This window comes from Pelobates fuscus, chromosome 10, assembly GCF_036172605.1.
Source record: "Pelobates fuscus isolate aPelFus1 chromosome 10, aPelFus1.pri, whole genome shotgun sequence".
NCBI classification, from domain to species: Eukaryota; Metazoa; Chordata; class Amphibia; order Anura; family Pelobatidae; genus Pelobates; species Pelobates fuscus.
In genome coordinates, this window is record NC_086326.1 from 44085330 (window position 1) to 44103560 (window position 18231).

Here is an 18231-nt window from a genome sequence, read left to right on the forward strand (position 1 = left end):
TGTAAGTTTTAACCCTTTAATCTCCACGGAGACGTTTGTATTCTTGATACTATAGTGTTCCTTCAATGTTATATCTATATATACAGCAGAACATTTAACACTGAAGAATGCATAGCAGATGGAGGCAGTGCTTCTTGTTGCCTCCCAGCAGAATTAAACTTTTATAAGCTTCCTGGATGGAAGGAGAGATCTAATCACTTTAACTGTTCTCCGTTCTTCGTATTAAACAAGGCACGCATTGGAAGGGAATCCACTTCTGGAGTGTGTGTCTCAGTGACTCTAAATATGATGTGTCTGAAAGATGAATAAGACATTGATTTGTAGAGTATGCTTAGTTACAATGTTGGAAAACCAGCCTGAAAGGCCTTTGAGCTTCTCTCTTCAGCTGACAGATGTGCTCATTTAACAAGCTGAAACTGAAATGGGTGAATAAAACCTGCCCATTTAGCTCTGACAGGGGAGATTTCACGGCCTGTCTAAAGAGGTTGTAAATTCTTTCCCCAATGTTGCAGCAGCAAACTTGCTCAGTTTGAGTCGCTGCGGGCGAAGACCTCCTGCTCCCAGCATATGCCTCTTTCTAATGGCCGTACTAGATGCTATTGACTGGCAAGCAGATCACAAACCGTAGTCAGTCTATGACCTTTACTGATCCCTAAACACATCTCTTTGCCCCAGGATAGGGGGATGTACAGCATTGGTGTTGCTGTTCTATAAACGACAATGATTCCTAATGTATTTGCAATTAATTGTTTGCTAATATCTTTTTGTTCGTGCATGAATACATCAGAAGGATGGGTATTGATGGGGGGTCAGTGCTCTCAGCGTATTCACTGAAGAATGGATTGTCGAGAATTCAGAGTGAATTTCAAATTTCGTGCCACAATAGCCAAGTCAGCTATGCTTTTAGTTTGGCTATTCGCCATTGAATTTGAAATTCGCTGTAAGGATTAATAACAAAATTAGTAACGAATTGCATGAGCTTAATTAAACAGAGATTCTATATGTTTATTTTAGTTCGCTGTACTACCAATGAGCCCTGATGACTCTCTGGCTATTTAGTTTTATTCAAATAATTTTGGGAGTTGTAAGACATCAACATTTGGGAAGGGGCCGAAGTTGTGTCACCAAATCACATAATTCTTAACTGGTGACTTTAAAACGTTATTGGATCTCGGTTCTGTGTTGACGCAACCATCAAGCTTGTGTTTTCATTTCAACTGACATTAATTGGTGTATACAAATGCACAGACACTAACTTTCCTTGCTATGTATACTTTTCTCATCAGAACACTTTGGTAAAACCTTGGAAAACGGCATTGCCTATCACTGGCTTTAAGATTGGTGTTTAGTATTTGTAGGGCGTGAGCACAAACCATTTTTGAAAAGACAAATCTGAACACACCCTCTCATTCATGCAGTGCTTGTCTGTATAAAAATACCACTTACAATATCAATCCAACAAAGACTGAAAAGGGCTTTTTGAATCTTTTTTTGCAAGTCCGCATGGCAGCAGATCTGTCATCAAAGTCTATTTTATTTTTAATTACGGTACACACCATTGTTCCATATTGCAATATAAATAAGTTGCAGAAAGAGCAGTTTTGGGCTAGTTATCGACCCTTTTAATTTTAAGCTACTGCTGAACATGTGTGCATGCTCATTTTACATAATAAAATACAGGTTGTGCCTAGTGGTAACGGGAGAAAATACAAGACTGACGATTTATAAAATAATTAAATATAATTCTAAAAAATATATTGCCTGATTGTTTGTAATAGTCCCAAATAGGTCATTATGATGGTTCTGTTATATTAGGCAATTTTACATGCCATTTCCATTTGTGTTATACAATCAGTTGATTTCAGCCATTGCTCAAATTATTAAAAGATGGATGATAATAAAGAGAACAGAAGAAGTTTGTTATTTTTATGACGCACATTTCTGTGTCTTGGGGGTAGTCCTGCAAGATGTTATGTAGCCCATAGTTTAGGTAATTATTATTATTATTATTTTATTATTTATAAAGTGCCAACAAGTTCCGTAGTGCTGTACATTGGGTGGACTAACAGTCATGTATTTGTAACAAGACAAGTTGGACACACAGGAATAGAGGGAATAGAGGCCCTGCTCAATGAGCTTACTTGCCAGATGGAGTGGGGTATAGTGACACAAAAGCTAAGGGTAGGGTAAAAAAGTAGGTTGCTAGGATAGTGTTCATTGAGGGCTTAGTTTTTTGTTTTGATAACAGTTTCAGGAGAGGCCTATAACGTTATAACAAGATAACAAAATAATAAAAGATAAGTACAAAAAACATGCAAGTATTTTTTAATGACAAATTTGAAGATGCAGGATGGCATGGATCTCAGCTCTCTTGAAGTCCAACAGTAGGGTGGTTGCGACTGAGTAGATGATCTTCTCGCATTTCACGAGTTACGGCACCATGTCCTGCTTTACTACTCTTAGTGGTAGTTCTGGGGTGACGGCTGACATCCACAGATTACATAGTTACCTAGTCCTGTTGAAAAACAAAATTAGATGGTCAACATTTCCAAACTCAGAGTCCCCCAACCCCATTTCTAATAATCTTGGGCAAAAAACTAATTTTGACCATTAGATTAATCCACCATGTTTCTTCCATTGTCTTTGAGGTTTTAAACACGCTTAAGTGGTAAATTTTGTTTTTTTTCCCCAGAGTGTCTCCTTTTCTTTATGATTAATCACTTTGTTATATGTAAGTGTAAGCCAGTGCATTGAAATGTTATTAATCAAACCTTCAAGGGTAAAGGATGCATTTTTTTCAAATCAACACATTAATTAATAGGTGCAAACTCTGAATCCCTCCTCTCAAATGATGCTTGAGCCTTTAGGATATTCTCGATGCCCCTTTCTCTTTATTCATCCCTTTGTGCATTTTAATGGTTTGCAGCAAGATTGACAAGTAATTGATACAAAGACTTTATCACACATTTAATTAGTTTAACGCCTTACCCTGACAATTGAAAATCAAGGCCTGGACGTTTCCTGTGCTCGATTTATTTTGTTACTGATCAAGGGCTGGCCATTTAATTAACTGCTACAATATGACATGTCAGAGAGCAACCAATTAGGTAAAAGAGATCATCTAGTTTGAATAACCATTTGTATATATAAAGTAGAATTATATTGTATTATATATATATATATATATATATATATTGGCCCTCATTACTTAAAGGAACACTGTAGCATTAGAATACATATTTATATTCCTAACGCTACAGCCCTGATGCCCCTTGCTAATTAGCCCACCCCAACTGTGTAAAAAAACAAAACAACGAATAACGCACCTCCTCCTCAGGTTTCTCCATCCAATGCTCCTTCGAGAGGAGTGTAGGCGCATTGGTGAATGTAGGTACATGCATGGTGTTCACCTCATATACAATTCCTCCATAGAGAATCATTGTACTCAGTGATTCTCTATGGCTGTATGTTACAGTAGGGCGGTATGGTACGGTATGAGAGCCAGGAAGTAAGAATCCCAGTTGTAATACCCAGAGGGCTTAGAGGCGTGGCTTGAAGTCCCACTTCCAAGCATTCTATTTAGTTTAACATTGGGTTTCGGGGGCTAGGACAGGGTGACCGGCACTGAAGGCACTATAACAACTTAAAATGCCTCCAGTGTTTCTTTAAATACTTTGAATCATTTTCGTTCAACATGACAATACTGACTTACAGTTGTATTATGTGTAGCGTGTAGATCCAACTTACATGCCACATGTGGCGCTCAAATGTTTTTGCACATGATAGCCATAAGAACAAAAACCAAAAATGCTTTAGCAATATTGATACATATAATCATTTCGACTCCTGATCTAGACTATCCTCTAGAAAAATGTTGACCAATAATAATCTAAACATACCCTACCTATGAAGATATATATATATTTAATTCCTGCTGTAAGTAGCTCTATGAAGTGAATTGATGCGTGCAGGTTAGAAGGAAGCTGATTGAAGACCCTCTGTAGAGCCTTATAAAGTATATATATAAAATCAGAAACCAGAATATTACACAGCCTTCACTCTCCTTGTAGCCAGTGATTAGTATTCATTCTCTTAGGGAGAGATTTTACATCCTCCCATTCACACGCAATATGTAACCATACAGTCTGACATCCTTCTACCTTTCAAGACTTGAAAACCTCTTATTTCATCCAAAGTCCATTTAGATCCCTTCAAGGTTTAACCGATTATCGCTGGGAGGCTATTCTATGAATCTACGTCTCTTTTATTCAAAGTAGACCTGTCTTGAATATGTATAAATCTTGCAGTACTCACAGGGTCCTCTTAATCTCAAAATAAGTGCCACTCTGTTAGTCAATACCTTCATCAAAAGGCAGTCCTGACTTGTCAAGCATAGAGAGGAGGCCTGCTTAGTGCATTTTACCATGTAAATTAGAAGAAGATGCACTATCTGGCCTCAACTCAAGTTTCTGACTGAGCAGATTCCTTGGGTTGAATAACAATTGGTATCTGACTCCTTTAACCATTTGAGTAGAAGAGACACACCGCATATCTCCTAGCACCTGAAGGGTTAATCATTAAAGTAAAACAAGGACACACATTTTATTCTCAAGATTGTCGGAAAGGTACAGGTCATTATCTTTTGTTTTGTTGTCCGCCTTTTATTTAAAAAAAAAAAAAAAAGACTTTTAAGTATGACATTTTAAAGACAGATAATGAGTAGGTGACTAGCGATCTTCACCACTGGGCAATTACTTCTCATGGTTTTGTAAATTTCTAAAGAGGAATTCTGCCAGTTTGTTTGATGGCTGAAAAACAAACAAAAAAACAAAAAAACATTTTCCCATTGTTTTTATCATCGACATGGAGAACTTGGAGTAGCTCTGTTAATCAAAAAATGTCTTCGCACCATCATATAGCAAAGTAAGTAAAATGGGCTTTTTTCATGGAAAATGGGGAGAGACCTATTTGTGACTAGAGACAGGGACACTATAACATTAGGAATACAGGTTTGTTTAATTCTTGCTAATAGTCTTAATCAGACATAAAGGAAGAAAAATACTGAAAACATACCAAAGACATGTAAAACGTCACCATTAAAAAGACATGTTTTAAAGGTTCCCATTATAGAGGGTAATGTTATAATTACACTGCCTTCATATGACTGCAGCATCATTAAAGGGACACTATTGTCATCAGAACCACTAAAGCTTAATGTAGTGTTTCTGGTGTCTATAGCCTGTCCCAGCAGGCTGAGCACTGTAAATGCTGCTTTCTCAGAGAAACGGCAGTGTGTGCATTACTGCCTAGTAACACCTCTGGTGGCAGTCACTCAGACAGCCTCTAGAGGTGCTTCCTAGTCCAGTGCTGCACTGGTGTTCAGTGTCTCCACGCACTGCATGGAGGCGCTGAACGCTCTCCATAGTGATGCATTGATTCAGAAGATGCTGATTGGTCAGAGCAGTGTTTTGCCGTGCATGCGCAGTAGTCTCCCAATGCTTTCCTATGGGAAGATTGATGTTCTCAGCCAAGGAGGCAGGTCCCGGCGAGGCCATGCGCGACAAGACTGGCACGGCTGGTAAAAAAAGGTGAGTAAAATCACCTTTTTACCAGCACAGAGAGGAGGGCGGTAACCTAAATAGCCACTTCAGCATTATAGTGTTAAATACATGTTTGTAGAACAGATCCTTCATTGACAATGCCTGAATCCTATAGTCGGCACTTGTGACAGTTGCTGGGATTTGACAAAAGCTGACAGTCAACCTAAGTCTTGTCCAGAAGACAAAGTAGTTGTAACATTGACCTATGATATCTTTGGATTACGGTGGAGTTTAAGTGAATTTCCAACACAGTCTTGATCAGTTTTTCATTATATCTTCATGAAATACTGCAAAGTGATAGATCCACTTTAAGAAGGGAAAATTGTTGGTTTTACCTATCTGTATTTACTATTCTTCAGGTTTGCTTTATTTTTTTAATTTTGCTATTTTTGCCGAAACTGTGAAATTCTATTGTCAATTTTCCAATTTAAAGTAGAGTCAAAGCTCATTTGAAATTTTAGGTGAACTGAAAACAAAGAAGTAGAAATTCAGCTTTGTTTTGCTTTGAATTTGCAACAAATTTACACGTCAATAAATAATTCTGCTGATATTAATGATTTGTAGGTGTTTATTTGTTCAACAGTAAAATTAGAGTGAATACACAGGTAAATTGTACTAATAATTGTGATGTAAAAATGTGAAAGATTGGCTATTTTACCCTATATTTTGAAATTTGAGTTATCAATTTACAAGTCATTGATTGTAAGTGTAGTACTCTTCATCAACCAATTTGCTTATTTTCTTAAAGGAACAATACTAAAATACTATAGCTTCCTGAAAAGCTTTATGTGTGAAGTGTGTGTGCTAGTATTTTTCATTTTGCAAAAAGTGCAGCTTTCAATAGAAATCGAATCTTTTCTAAATGAATCTTGTTACATCCCCAGTGGCTGTCAATCAGACAACAGGTCCTGTTACTTCCTGGTACAGTTAGCTCAGTGGAGCTAAACTTAAGATGCAGAAATTGCTCAGAGCACCTGCCTTGCAAATTCTTATTTGGAAGTCTGTGATTGGACAGCCACAGAAACTCTTGGCGGGGGTTAGAAGGGGAGTGCAGCGGACAAGAGACCTTCAGGTTTTGCAAGTTGTTTTTAGATCTACCCCCATTTAAATGCATGCAAATTTCTATTCCGGCTATATCTACTAAACAGGAATTTTTATTATTTTGTACAGTATTTGGGCAGTAACGTGTCTCTTTAATGTCACAATGCTGCAAAATATATAACAGCATTTTAAATTAAGTATTTTGTTAAGCAGTCACTTCTACTGAGCTATTAAAGGAATACTCCAAGCACCATAACCACTACAGTGCACTGTTGTGATTATGGTGCCATGCCAGGGGTGCCTTGGCACCAGTTTAGGAGCTTCCATTAGCTCTCCTGAGCTAAGCCCTCCAGGGCAGTGCAGGGCTAGCTCATTGGCTGAGAGCATCAGCTAATTGATCTCAGACCGTAAGCAAAGCCTTGCAGCTCCATTCATAATTATTAATAATTCAGGGAGTTACAGTGCATTGTCAGAAGTAGTGGAAGAGGGAAGCAGCGACGAGCAGAGTGCAAGGGCACCATAACCACTTCAGCACAATGCAGTGGTTATGGTTTTTGAAGTGCTCCTTTAATATTACTAATAAAACTCCATCTTGTTCCACAGTGCTGCACAGTTGAGAGCGGATTTGTAAGTTGCAATTTACAGTTCAGACATGGTGAAGAGCAATTCAGCATGGTACAGCCCGTAAAGGCAGTATACAATATACTCACAGATTCCACATGGTGCTGTCATTGAAGGAATGAAGGATTGTCCATTAGTTTATCATAATATATACCCTGATTGAACCAGTCTGTTCATTCAGTTCACAATAACCCCTCTTATGAATAAGCCCAATGTCAATAACCCATAAACTCCTGCTGGCTATGATAACCTATAAACCCCTGCTGGCTATGATAACCCATAAACCCCTGCTGACTATGATAACCCATAAACTCCTGCTGGCTATGATAACCCATAAACACCTGCTGGCTATGATGACCCATAAACTCCTGCTGGCTATGATAACCCATAAACTCCTGTTGGCTATGATAACCCATAAACCCCTGCTGGCTATGATAACCTATAAACCCCTGGTGACTATGATAACCCATAAACTCCTGCTGACTATGATAACCCATAATCTCCTGCTGACTATGATAACCCATAAACTCCTGCTGGCTATGATAACCCATAAACTCCTGCTGACTATGATAACCCATAACCCCTGCTGACTATGATAACCTATAAACCCCTGCTGGCTATGATAACCCATAAACCTCTGCTGACTATGATAACCCATACACTCCTGCTGGCTATGATAACCCATAAACACCTGCTGGCTATGATAACCTATAAACCCCTGCTGACTATGATAACCCATAAACTCCTGCTGACTATGATAACTCATAATCTCCTGCTGACTATGATAACCCATAAACTCCTGCTGGCTATGATAACCCATAAACTCCTGCTGACTATGATAACCCATAATCTCCTGCTGACTATGATAACCCATAAACTCCTGCTGGCTATGATAATCCATAAACTCCTGCTGACTATGATAACCCATAATCTCCTGCTGACTATGATAACCCATAAACTCCTGCTGGCTATGATAACCCATAAACTCCTGCTGACTATGATAACCCATAACCCCTGCTGACTATGATAACCTATAAACCCCTGCTGACTATGAGAGACCATGTACGTTTTTGTAACTTTTATGGCATGTTTGCACTGTACAAGTTCTTGTATGGTCAGTGAGAAGCAGATATTCCCTCTGTAATATCAGACTGTAGGGGGTGGTAAATAGCTGCAATCACTTTATAGATTAGTGCAGATATAATGAATAAAATACTATTTTACCCCATAACCAATGCAATGCACAGAGGTGGTTGTGGTCTTTAGTGTGTCCTTTCAACTATAAATTAAGATAGGCACTTGATGCACACTCATGGGTCAGGCAGGAAAAAGTTTGGTCTGAAGGGTAAGAAAAAAAAGGATTTCAAAAATTGTTGGCACTGTAATTGCTTTGTTTATTGAAGTTGCTATGGTGTCTGGAGTGCCCTGGTGCCATCTTTCCATTCAGCATTATACTGTTTTTAATGTTTTAATGCTAAACGAAAGTCCCTAGCAGTCCGTCTTTGCTGCTTGGGTTAATGAGGAAGGACATTCCTGATCAGCAATTGGCGATCGGCTGAGAGTGTCAGCCGACTGCTTCGAGCCTATTGCAGAGCATGTTGCTGGTTTTTATTGGTGTGGTTAGAAGGAAGTGTGTAATCTCTGCCTTAGTCCTACTTGCAATATGGTCCAGGCTGTGAGCAGCCAGAGACCCTTATTTAGCGTTAAACTGCTGAAAAATGGTTTAACACTGAATGAAAAGACAGTGGCAGGGGACTCCACGCACTAAAATCAATTCAACGAGATGAAATGTTTATAGTGCCTACAGCGTCCCTTTAAATCAGTTGCAAAGCCCACTAGGTGAACTATCCATATGTGCCACTTTCACCTCCCTCTCTTCCTAGAAACCTCTATGCCCTCTTACCCTGCACAACAGACATTTTAGCCAATATGCTTCAATATGCTTCTGTCTGACTCCCCTCTTCCCTACTAGTCACTGTGGCTGTCACGACTGGAAACGCGACCTAGTCAGACATGAACGGACACCATATGCTAACACACTTGCTAATTATAAATGAATATTTTAATACATGATGGAGGGAGATGGGGTTTGTTACCGTGTGGACATTGGATTGCATCAAATATCTCCCTTTGTATCACAGCGCTTAAATTGGTCAGGGTCTAATGCTGACATTATTTGTACAGATTGATACAGGAGTGGGACCAGTTTGAACCTGTGACACAAAAGCAGTCATCCACATTCCTACTGCAAACAAAGTATTATTCATTAATATTTCAATCTACCTGAGCTTTTCTACTTACTGTAGGTGTCATTTCACCATCTGAAAATAGCCATTAACAGGAGACACCTGGACAAAAACTGTTAGATATTTTAGAGGAGAATAGAAGGATAAGAACTGGTATGAAGCAGCTTTGGTGGGTGATAAGAGAGATCAGGTTTAAAAAAAGAAGCATTTTGTATTTTGGGTTTATACACTGTACCTGCCTTAAAGTGTGGATGTGTCAGTGTGTCCTTATTTACGCATACACATCCCCTCATTATCTGTGAGATATTTGTGTCTGTGTGATGGGACCTGTTCTATTGCATGTACACTATCTGATTCAAAATACACTTGATATCATATAAACAAAGACAATGTATCCTACAAATGGTCGTGTCAGCTTTCAAGGTGGAAATAACTTTTTTTTTTTGTTTTTTAAAAGAGCATTATTAAAAATAATAATTAAAAAAGTAAAACAATGCGGGGATGTATTTTAGAAAGACTATCCTTCAAATGTTGGGCTAATCTCTTAAAGCAACACTCTACTATTATGAGTGCAGGGATAGGGTATTTAAGCACCAAAACCATGTAATCTAAATGTAGCGGTTTTGGTGCAGTTTTACTTAAATACATACATATAGATATCAACATACATGGGCGTAGGAACCCAAAAAAATCTGGGGGGATATCATTTTTACTCGCCGGGTATATTCTTATTCCGTAAACTAGGAGTTGTTTATCCCATTGTACAGCGCTACGGAATTTGCAGTCGCTATATAAATGATTAAATAATAACATTAAAGGGTCACTACAGGGAAGGGGTTTTACTTACCCGGATACAGCGCCGGGATCCTCCTGATTAGAACCACCCTTACCCTTTCCATGAATATTAGAACCACACCTACCCCTTCCATGCACAAAAGAACCCTACCTACCCCTTCCATGCATATTAACCCCCCTACCCCTTCCATGCATATTAGTACCCCCCTAACCCCTTCCATGCATATTAGAACCCACCCTACCTCTTCCTTTCATATTAGTACTCCCCTAACCCCCTCCAATAATTTTTCTACCTACCCCTTCTCCCATCCATATTAGTAGCCCCCCTAAACCCTTCCAATTATTTTTCTCCCTACCCCTCTCCCCCTATCCTTATTAGTAGCCCCCCTAACCCTTTCCAATTATTTTTCTGCCATGTTAACTAACGCCAGTGCTGGAGTGCCGCCGTGTTTACATTAAAAGGCCTGCAGGGACAGGCTATAGACACCAGAACCACTACATTAAGCTGCAGTGGTTCTGGGAACTATAGTGTTTCTTTAATGTGAGGTAAATTAGAGATTAGTGCTACGAATAATATGCTAGATTGCCTACTTACAACCATATGAGGATGATGATGGGCTGTAGCTGCAGTCTGGCTCCACTGGTCTGGTGTAGAACAGGCTCTCTGGAGGCTGTTTGTAACTGTGGTCACAAAAATCAATGTTCTGGGAGAACGGGAAGCAGCTCCATTTTTTTGGGGCCCTTTACACAGCTCAAGGTCTGGGTCCCAGGGTCCACCTTCATGTTCCACCAATGAGTTTGTTCACCGGGGGTGGAGTGTGTAGGGGATGTCCTGATATGTGTGTAAGGAATGCATTGTGTGAATCTGTGTTTGTATGTGTAAGGGCTGCAAGGTTTTTTTTCTGTGTATGTACGGGATGCATTGTGTGCGTCTGTAAGGGGTGCATTGAGTGTGTGTACAGGGTGCATTGAGTGTGTGTAAGGAATACATTGTGTGTTTCTGTGTGTGTAAGGGTTGCATGATTGTGTGATTGTGTGTGTGTGTGTGTGTGCACGGGGTGCATTGAGTGTGTGTAAGGAATGCATTGTGTGTTTCTGTGTGTGTAAGGGTTGCATGATTGTGTGATTGTGTGTGTGTGTGTGTGATGGATGTCAATCTCTCTCCCTCCCTTGTCACTCTCTTTCTCCCCCTCCCTCCCTTGTCACTCTCTTTCTCCCCCTCCCTCCCTCGTCACTCTCTTTCTCCCCCTCCCTCCCTCCCTTGTCACTTTCTTTCTCCCCCTCCCTCCCTCCCTTGTCACTTTCTTTTTCCCCCTCCCTCCCTTGTCACTCTCTTTCTCCCCCTCCCTCCCTTGTGACTCTCTTTTTTCTCCCCTCCCTCCCTCCCTTGTGACTCTCTTTTTTCTCCCCCTCCCTCCCTCGTCACTCTCTTTTTTCTCCCCCTCCCTCCCTCGTCACTCTCTTTTTTCTCCCCCTCCCTCCCTTGTCACTCTTTCTCCCCCTTCCTCCCTCCCTCCCTCCATCCCTCCCTTGTGACTCTCTTTTTTCTCCCCCTCCCTTGTCACTCTCTTTTTTCTCCCTCTCCCTCCCTTGTCACTCTCTTTTTTCTCCCCCTCCCTCGTCACTCTTTCTCCCCCTCCCTCCCTCCCTTGTGACTCTCTTTTTTCTCCCCCTCCCTCCCTTGTCACTCTCTTTTTTCTCCCCCTCCCTCCCTTGTCACTCTCTTACTTCTCCCCCCTCCCTTGTCACTCTCTTTTTTCTCCCCCCCCCCCTCCCTCCCTCCCTACTCTCTTCCTCCCCCCTCCCCACCTCTTTTGTAGCGTGGCCGAGCCCTGTATGGTCCGCGGGTACAGGGAGCTTTTGTTTCCTGTACCCGGCCGGACTAAAAGGAAGTGCACACTCAGTGTCTGTGTGGCTATGTATCTATGTATCTATGTATGCATGTATGTATCTATCTATGTCTGTCTATCTATCTATCTATCTATCTAATCTATCTCTGTCTGTCTATCTATCTGCCTGATCGACGGATGGACTATCTATCTATCTATCTATCTATCTAATCTATCTCTGTCTGTGTGTCTATCTATCTATCTATCTATCTCTGCCTGTGTGTCTATCTATCTGTCTATCTATCTATCTATTTATCTATCGATCTATTAATCTAAGTTTGTCTCTCTTTCTGTCCATCCAGTCACAGCTCCATCTATTTAGTACATATAACTTACCTATACACTCCATATGACCATAGGAGCTGAATGAAGGACAGATCCCCATATAGTTTTTAATTGTAGGGTCCCTCAGGGTTAATGAACTGACATCATGATTAAAGCTGACCATTTGTAATGTGTCTAATACGGTGCAGGGCTCTGAAAAGGTTAATGTGCTGAAAGAGGAGACCTTTTAAACCACACCTGCCCCTCATCCGGACAAGGATTCAGAGAGAAGGGGGCTTAGGAAGAGAGGCAAACGGAAAAAAAAATTGCAATAAATGCAACAGAGACAAAAAAGAAGGGGATGGAAGACAAATGCACCACTTCAGTATATAATACTGAGAAATAAACAATAAAACCTATGAAAGACAGACAGGTTGAGTAGAAAAAGCAGAATAGAATACAGAACAATGATAGGAACATCAGAAGAAGGTGGCAGAATCGAATAAGAAACTGGGTGTTTTTATCCTAAATCAATTAATCTATTAGCTTATGTTATCAAGTGAATATTTAAATATTAGCCTTCTGGTCAAAGAACAGATGTCACGTGACAGCTATTTAATGACCAATACAAGCAGCCACGGTATTCTATATAACATGAGTTATCAGGAGCTAATGAAAATATTATTTTAAATTAAGCAGACATTAGTCTCTATTTCTTCCTGCATTGCCATTTGCTTCTTTCTAATACAAATGAGAACTTCTGACCTGTTAGTTTGGTAGCACATTACGAGATCATTGGTCAATGTTGGTATGTTCCATAGATGTCTATTTACACCCTGGATGTGTGTAAACTACATTTCCCAAAGTGCTATCTGACAGCCTAATGTTACTTCACGAAAAAATCTCAGAGTTTTGAAAAAATGTAACAAAAGTGGGGAGACTCTGAGAAAAAAAACTAATACGAAGTTGTTCGCTAATGTCATCCACTCCGGGGAGGTATTGGTGGCGTTCCCTTTGCACAAACACTTTGACATTTATGGGTGGGAGTTATTGGCTAATTTTTTAGAAAAACGGTTTCTGTGGCTTAGAAAGTATTTTTGAATTTGATAAGTATCTGATGGTACAGTTATTATGTCTTTGACTTTTCTTGCTTGACAAAGACCCATTTGTGGGTCGAAACGTTGCAGTGTACCTTCTGTTCTAACAAATTTGCCTGAAGCTGCTGGAGTGCCTGGACCTCTTTTCTATTTTTGGTATCTGCATTTATGTGTTAATGCTGGGCCATGGTCCACTTTAGCACCCTTGGCTTTTTTGTGGATTGAGTGTGGTTCCTATGGGTATATTTCAACTCATCTTCAGCACCATTGTGATAGCTGAAGCATAAATATTCAATATATGATATAGTGTCTTTTTTCACCGAACCAACACCAGTGTTGTTAAAAAGTATCAGAATGATGAGATTGTATTGTACCCCTTTTTGTCTTAAACTGAGTCATGTATTCATGTACGATTTTTACCAAGAAGTATTAGTAAGAGAGGAACTTACGGTGTCCTTAAGTTGGTATACAACTGGTAAGAAGAATTGCTAACATAGCCACATAGAGAGCATCATTACAAAAAAATTACATCTTTGATAATAGTGTTTTTTAAATTTATCTTCTTCCTGAACCTCGTATGAGTGTTTGTTAAATGTTATTTGTCACAGTGTGAATTTGCAAACATATTCTTTGGGGCTGGATCTATAAGGGTTGAAAATGTATACATATTCACATAAAACCTCCTACCATATATAGATTACCATTAATAAATAAATGATTATGAAAAGCTGGGTAAGCATGCTGGGAATTGTAGTTTACAGCGAGACAAGCCTAGCCTCCGATCTGCATTGCAGCGGCTGACATTGCTGGGAGTTGTAGAATGGATTAAAATGTGCCTTAGAGAAAAATTTTAAAAAAAAAGTGTTAAACACAAACATAGCATAATAAAAAAATACAAAATGAAATGATTTCATTAATACCTTTTACTTCAAAAGCCTCTAGAGTAGGCCTAAAAATAGTTTAACACTGTGACCAGATAGGGGCATTACGTTTAGATCAATAAACCATTTCCACCAAATGCAACATTATTTCACAAATCTTCTCTTTTTCTCCCCAATAAACAGGCCAGGTAACCTGATGAGCTGGGGAGGGGGCTGGGTGACAATGTATCACTGCTAGGTTTGGGTGATACTGTATGAGTATATCTGGTATGAAATGATGTGGGTTCGAATTCCAGGCGCCAGACACTTGTCTCTCATCTCCCACCATCCAGCAATCATATACACAAATCAGCAAAGAGGGGGTGTGAAAGCAGTGGGGGCTCTGGAAAGGCAGTAATACATTAAAGTGACAGTAAAACCTCATGACAACCCCACATCATATTACTACATTAAAGGCAATATTTATTACAATATGTATGTTGTTACATTAAACCGAACCAATATATCTTCGCTATGCAGCTTGCTTTTATACTAACAAGGGTTATTTACTAATGTCAGAATCTAAAGTGAATTCCAAATGTAAGGCCAGACTAGTCGACCTAGAAGCATAGCTGACTTAGAGGATTTTTCCAGCTCGGCTATTTTGACCTTAAATTTGAAATTCACTTGGATTTCTCACTTTATTGAATAGCCCTGTCAGTGTTACCTCTAAGAAAATCAGACTGCATGTTTAGACTGACAGCCTTAAAGAAAATCGTAAAGACATCCCAGAACACCATCAGTGGTGGGCTGCCCAGGGTGTGTCGGTAGCTGACGTTTTCTCATTGCTACAGTAAGCAAACTTTTTTTTTATTTTTTTATTAGATAAGTCAGTGGAAAGAGTCTAGTTAGGATTCCCTCTGTTGATTTTGTAGTTAAAATTAGTATATTTCACTTCTTTAAGAGAAAGACACTTAAAGCTCGGAGCTGAGCAGAAAGGCTTTGCTATGGACTTCCGGTTGAAATATTAGCCTAACATTGAAAAATTATTACACTTGTGCAGTGCAAGAATATTTGACCCGGCCGATCCATTTTTGCAGAAAACAGTTTTTTGGGGGGGCGATGGCAGAATTTCAGTTTGGCCCAGCAGTATTTTGGTACCTGAAAAACTGATTCGGGAACTGAATTATCCGAACTAAAAGGATACGAAAATGGACCAATAGGTGTACTGGAAAATGTATAAATAATATCTTAAACACAACACAAACATGTATTCCTGACACTATAATCCTGAAGTAGCTGTTTAGGTGATTGCCCCCCTCCAATTCTACTTACCTTTTCTCCCATGCCGCACCTGTCTCACCGTGGATCTATGGTTGAGCAATCAATGCTTTCCATTGGAAATTATTGGGAGGGTACAGCGCATGTGCTGAGCCATTCAATTTCTCCTCATAGAGGTGCATTGAATAAATCCATCTCTACTTGGAACGTTCAGCATCTCCATGCAGAGCGTGGAGATGCTGAACGCCAGTGACATACACTTCACAGCACAGTACATGGAAGCACCTCTAGAAGCCATCTGAGTGACTGCTACTACAGGTGTTGCTAGGCAGTAATGTAAACACTTTACATTGCTCAGCCTGTAGGACCAGGGTATAGACACTAGAAAAGTTACTTTAATCTGTAGTGGTTTTGGTGACTATAGTGTCCCTTTAGTGAGAAAAAGTAGCCAACAGCAGGAAAAAGAAGAGTAGCTGTAATAAAAATAAAGTCTATATTTATATAATGTATATTTATTAAATGTAACTTATACATATATAGATATAGATTTTTTCACTTTTCCTACTGTTTCCCCTCTACTTCTCACTTGATCTGTGAATAAGTTCAATATTTAGTTACTGTCCCCTAGCCGTCAATCACCTGTTCTTCCCCATAAATCATCCTTGTTTTGACACCACGCGCTGAGATCAGAATCACGAATGAAAACATGCTCGGCCACTGCATGTTTCGGTTGATTTGCGATTCGGGTACATTTCGGCTCAGAGTTCGGTAATTCGACCGATCATCCGATTGTCCCAAATTCAGAGTAATTGCAGTTCGGAACAAAACTAATCTCCAAGTTTAGAAATTACATTTTAGTTCAGGTTGTGCTGGTTATACTGCCAGTATTTGATAAACTTGAAATTTTGGATGAAATATAGTGACTTAAAGTACTTTGACGTAAAGCTAGTTTAGACCATGCTGTCAAGCATTTTAACCAATTAATGTAATAACATTTGTCTGTTCAGCATCACTCTGGTAGTGTATTTAGTTGGATCATATAATTGGACACTGGGACCTTGCTCAATTCTGTTGAGGCACCACGTTAGCCCTGACATTAACCATTGAGAAGATACTGGGGCTCTCTCTTGTTAATAGGGAGCCCTGCTGACCTTATAGTGAATGAAAGTCCTCATCTCACCACCCAGGAGATGTGGCATTGCTGGAGGACCATCTGTTCCCCTGCTCCATGTGCTAGACCACTTCCTACTGCACATGGATTTTGAAGTTAGAAGGCCATTGAGAAGGGACCCCTCTAGTTAAGTGAGGTTTTAGGGGCCCCACTATTTTCCAGCCCTCACCATCAATTATGGTGTCAAGAATAGAGAGTAAACTGTAAGTTGTCTCCCACCCTCTCCAAGCAAATGTGAGGAACATCAAGATTAGACCAGATGTTCAAACTTTGATTAACCAACCATTTTAGTTTCAGGAGCCTCTTACATTCTGGTATTTAATAAATTGTTGACTTACCATGCTAGTACAGCATATTGTTGTTTTTCAAGCAGTGCTTAACTTCAGCTGACCCGTAGAGTGACTCTTGCAACCCTTTTGGTTTACCTGATAGGAAAACATAAAGATGATTATTTTACAGTATAAAGTATAAATTATTATAGGGGTAGGCAACCTTCGGCACTCCAGATTTTGTGGACTTCATCTCCCATAATGCTTTTACAACCATAAAGCTGGCAAAGCATGAGGTGAGATGTAGTCCACAACATCTGACCTGATGAAGGTCACCTACACCAGTGATTTTTGTATTGTGCGGCAGCAATCAAATCTAAGGTCCAGTACTGTATATGTAATAAAATAAATGAATTATGTGATGAATACATATACAAAAAAAAGCTGTTTATATGATCTTATAAACCGGATTAAATTCTAGTAATTACAATACAGTGAGTATTCTCTTTGCCTCTCCCCTATAGTAAAAACATATATAAAAATAATTAGAGAACCCTATGTAGCAGTTTAATGCATAACCAATTTTGGGGCAAATTGTCCCACTTAGAGAATTCACAATAAAAACCAGATGACGGTTCTTGCTACAGTCTCTAGATTTGGACTTGGCAAATAAGTTGTAAAAGTGGTTTGCCAGGATGAATACACTGATATTTGCACTTCTTATAAATGTATTCTCTGACACAAAGTTTATGTCTACTGTAAATATCAATAAAAAATGTATTCTCACCTTTATCCATAATTCTACTGTGACATCCATATTTAATAAAAGCATCTAATATCAATCCTTAATTTCCAGTCCTGTCTAAAGTAAATTTATCGAACTAGTATACACAGATTTATTTAGTTCCCCAGAGCAGATTCATGGGAATATGGTAGAGGTTTTTATTTTGTATTTTTTTTATAAACAATATTCCTTCCATTTCCTTATGTTCTTCAAACTGCCATTAATAAGTGGGATATAAATTCAGTGTATTTCCTTAATGTTGATTATCTTCACATTCATTGTGAGCTGACAATATCTAACAAACTAATAATGT

At 39.3% G+C, this 18231-nt stretch overlaps 1 protein-coding gene across 1 annotated transcript in view; it reads left to right on the forward strand.

Moving 5' to 3' along the window:
• The window catches only part of HMX2 (H6 family homeobox 2), a 29322-nt gene that overhangs the window by 7812 nt on the left and 3279 nt on the right, over positions 1-18231 (forward strand). The gene's annotated exons all lie outside the window — the stretch shown is intronic.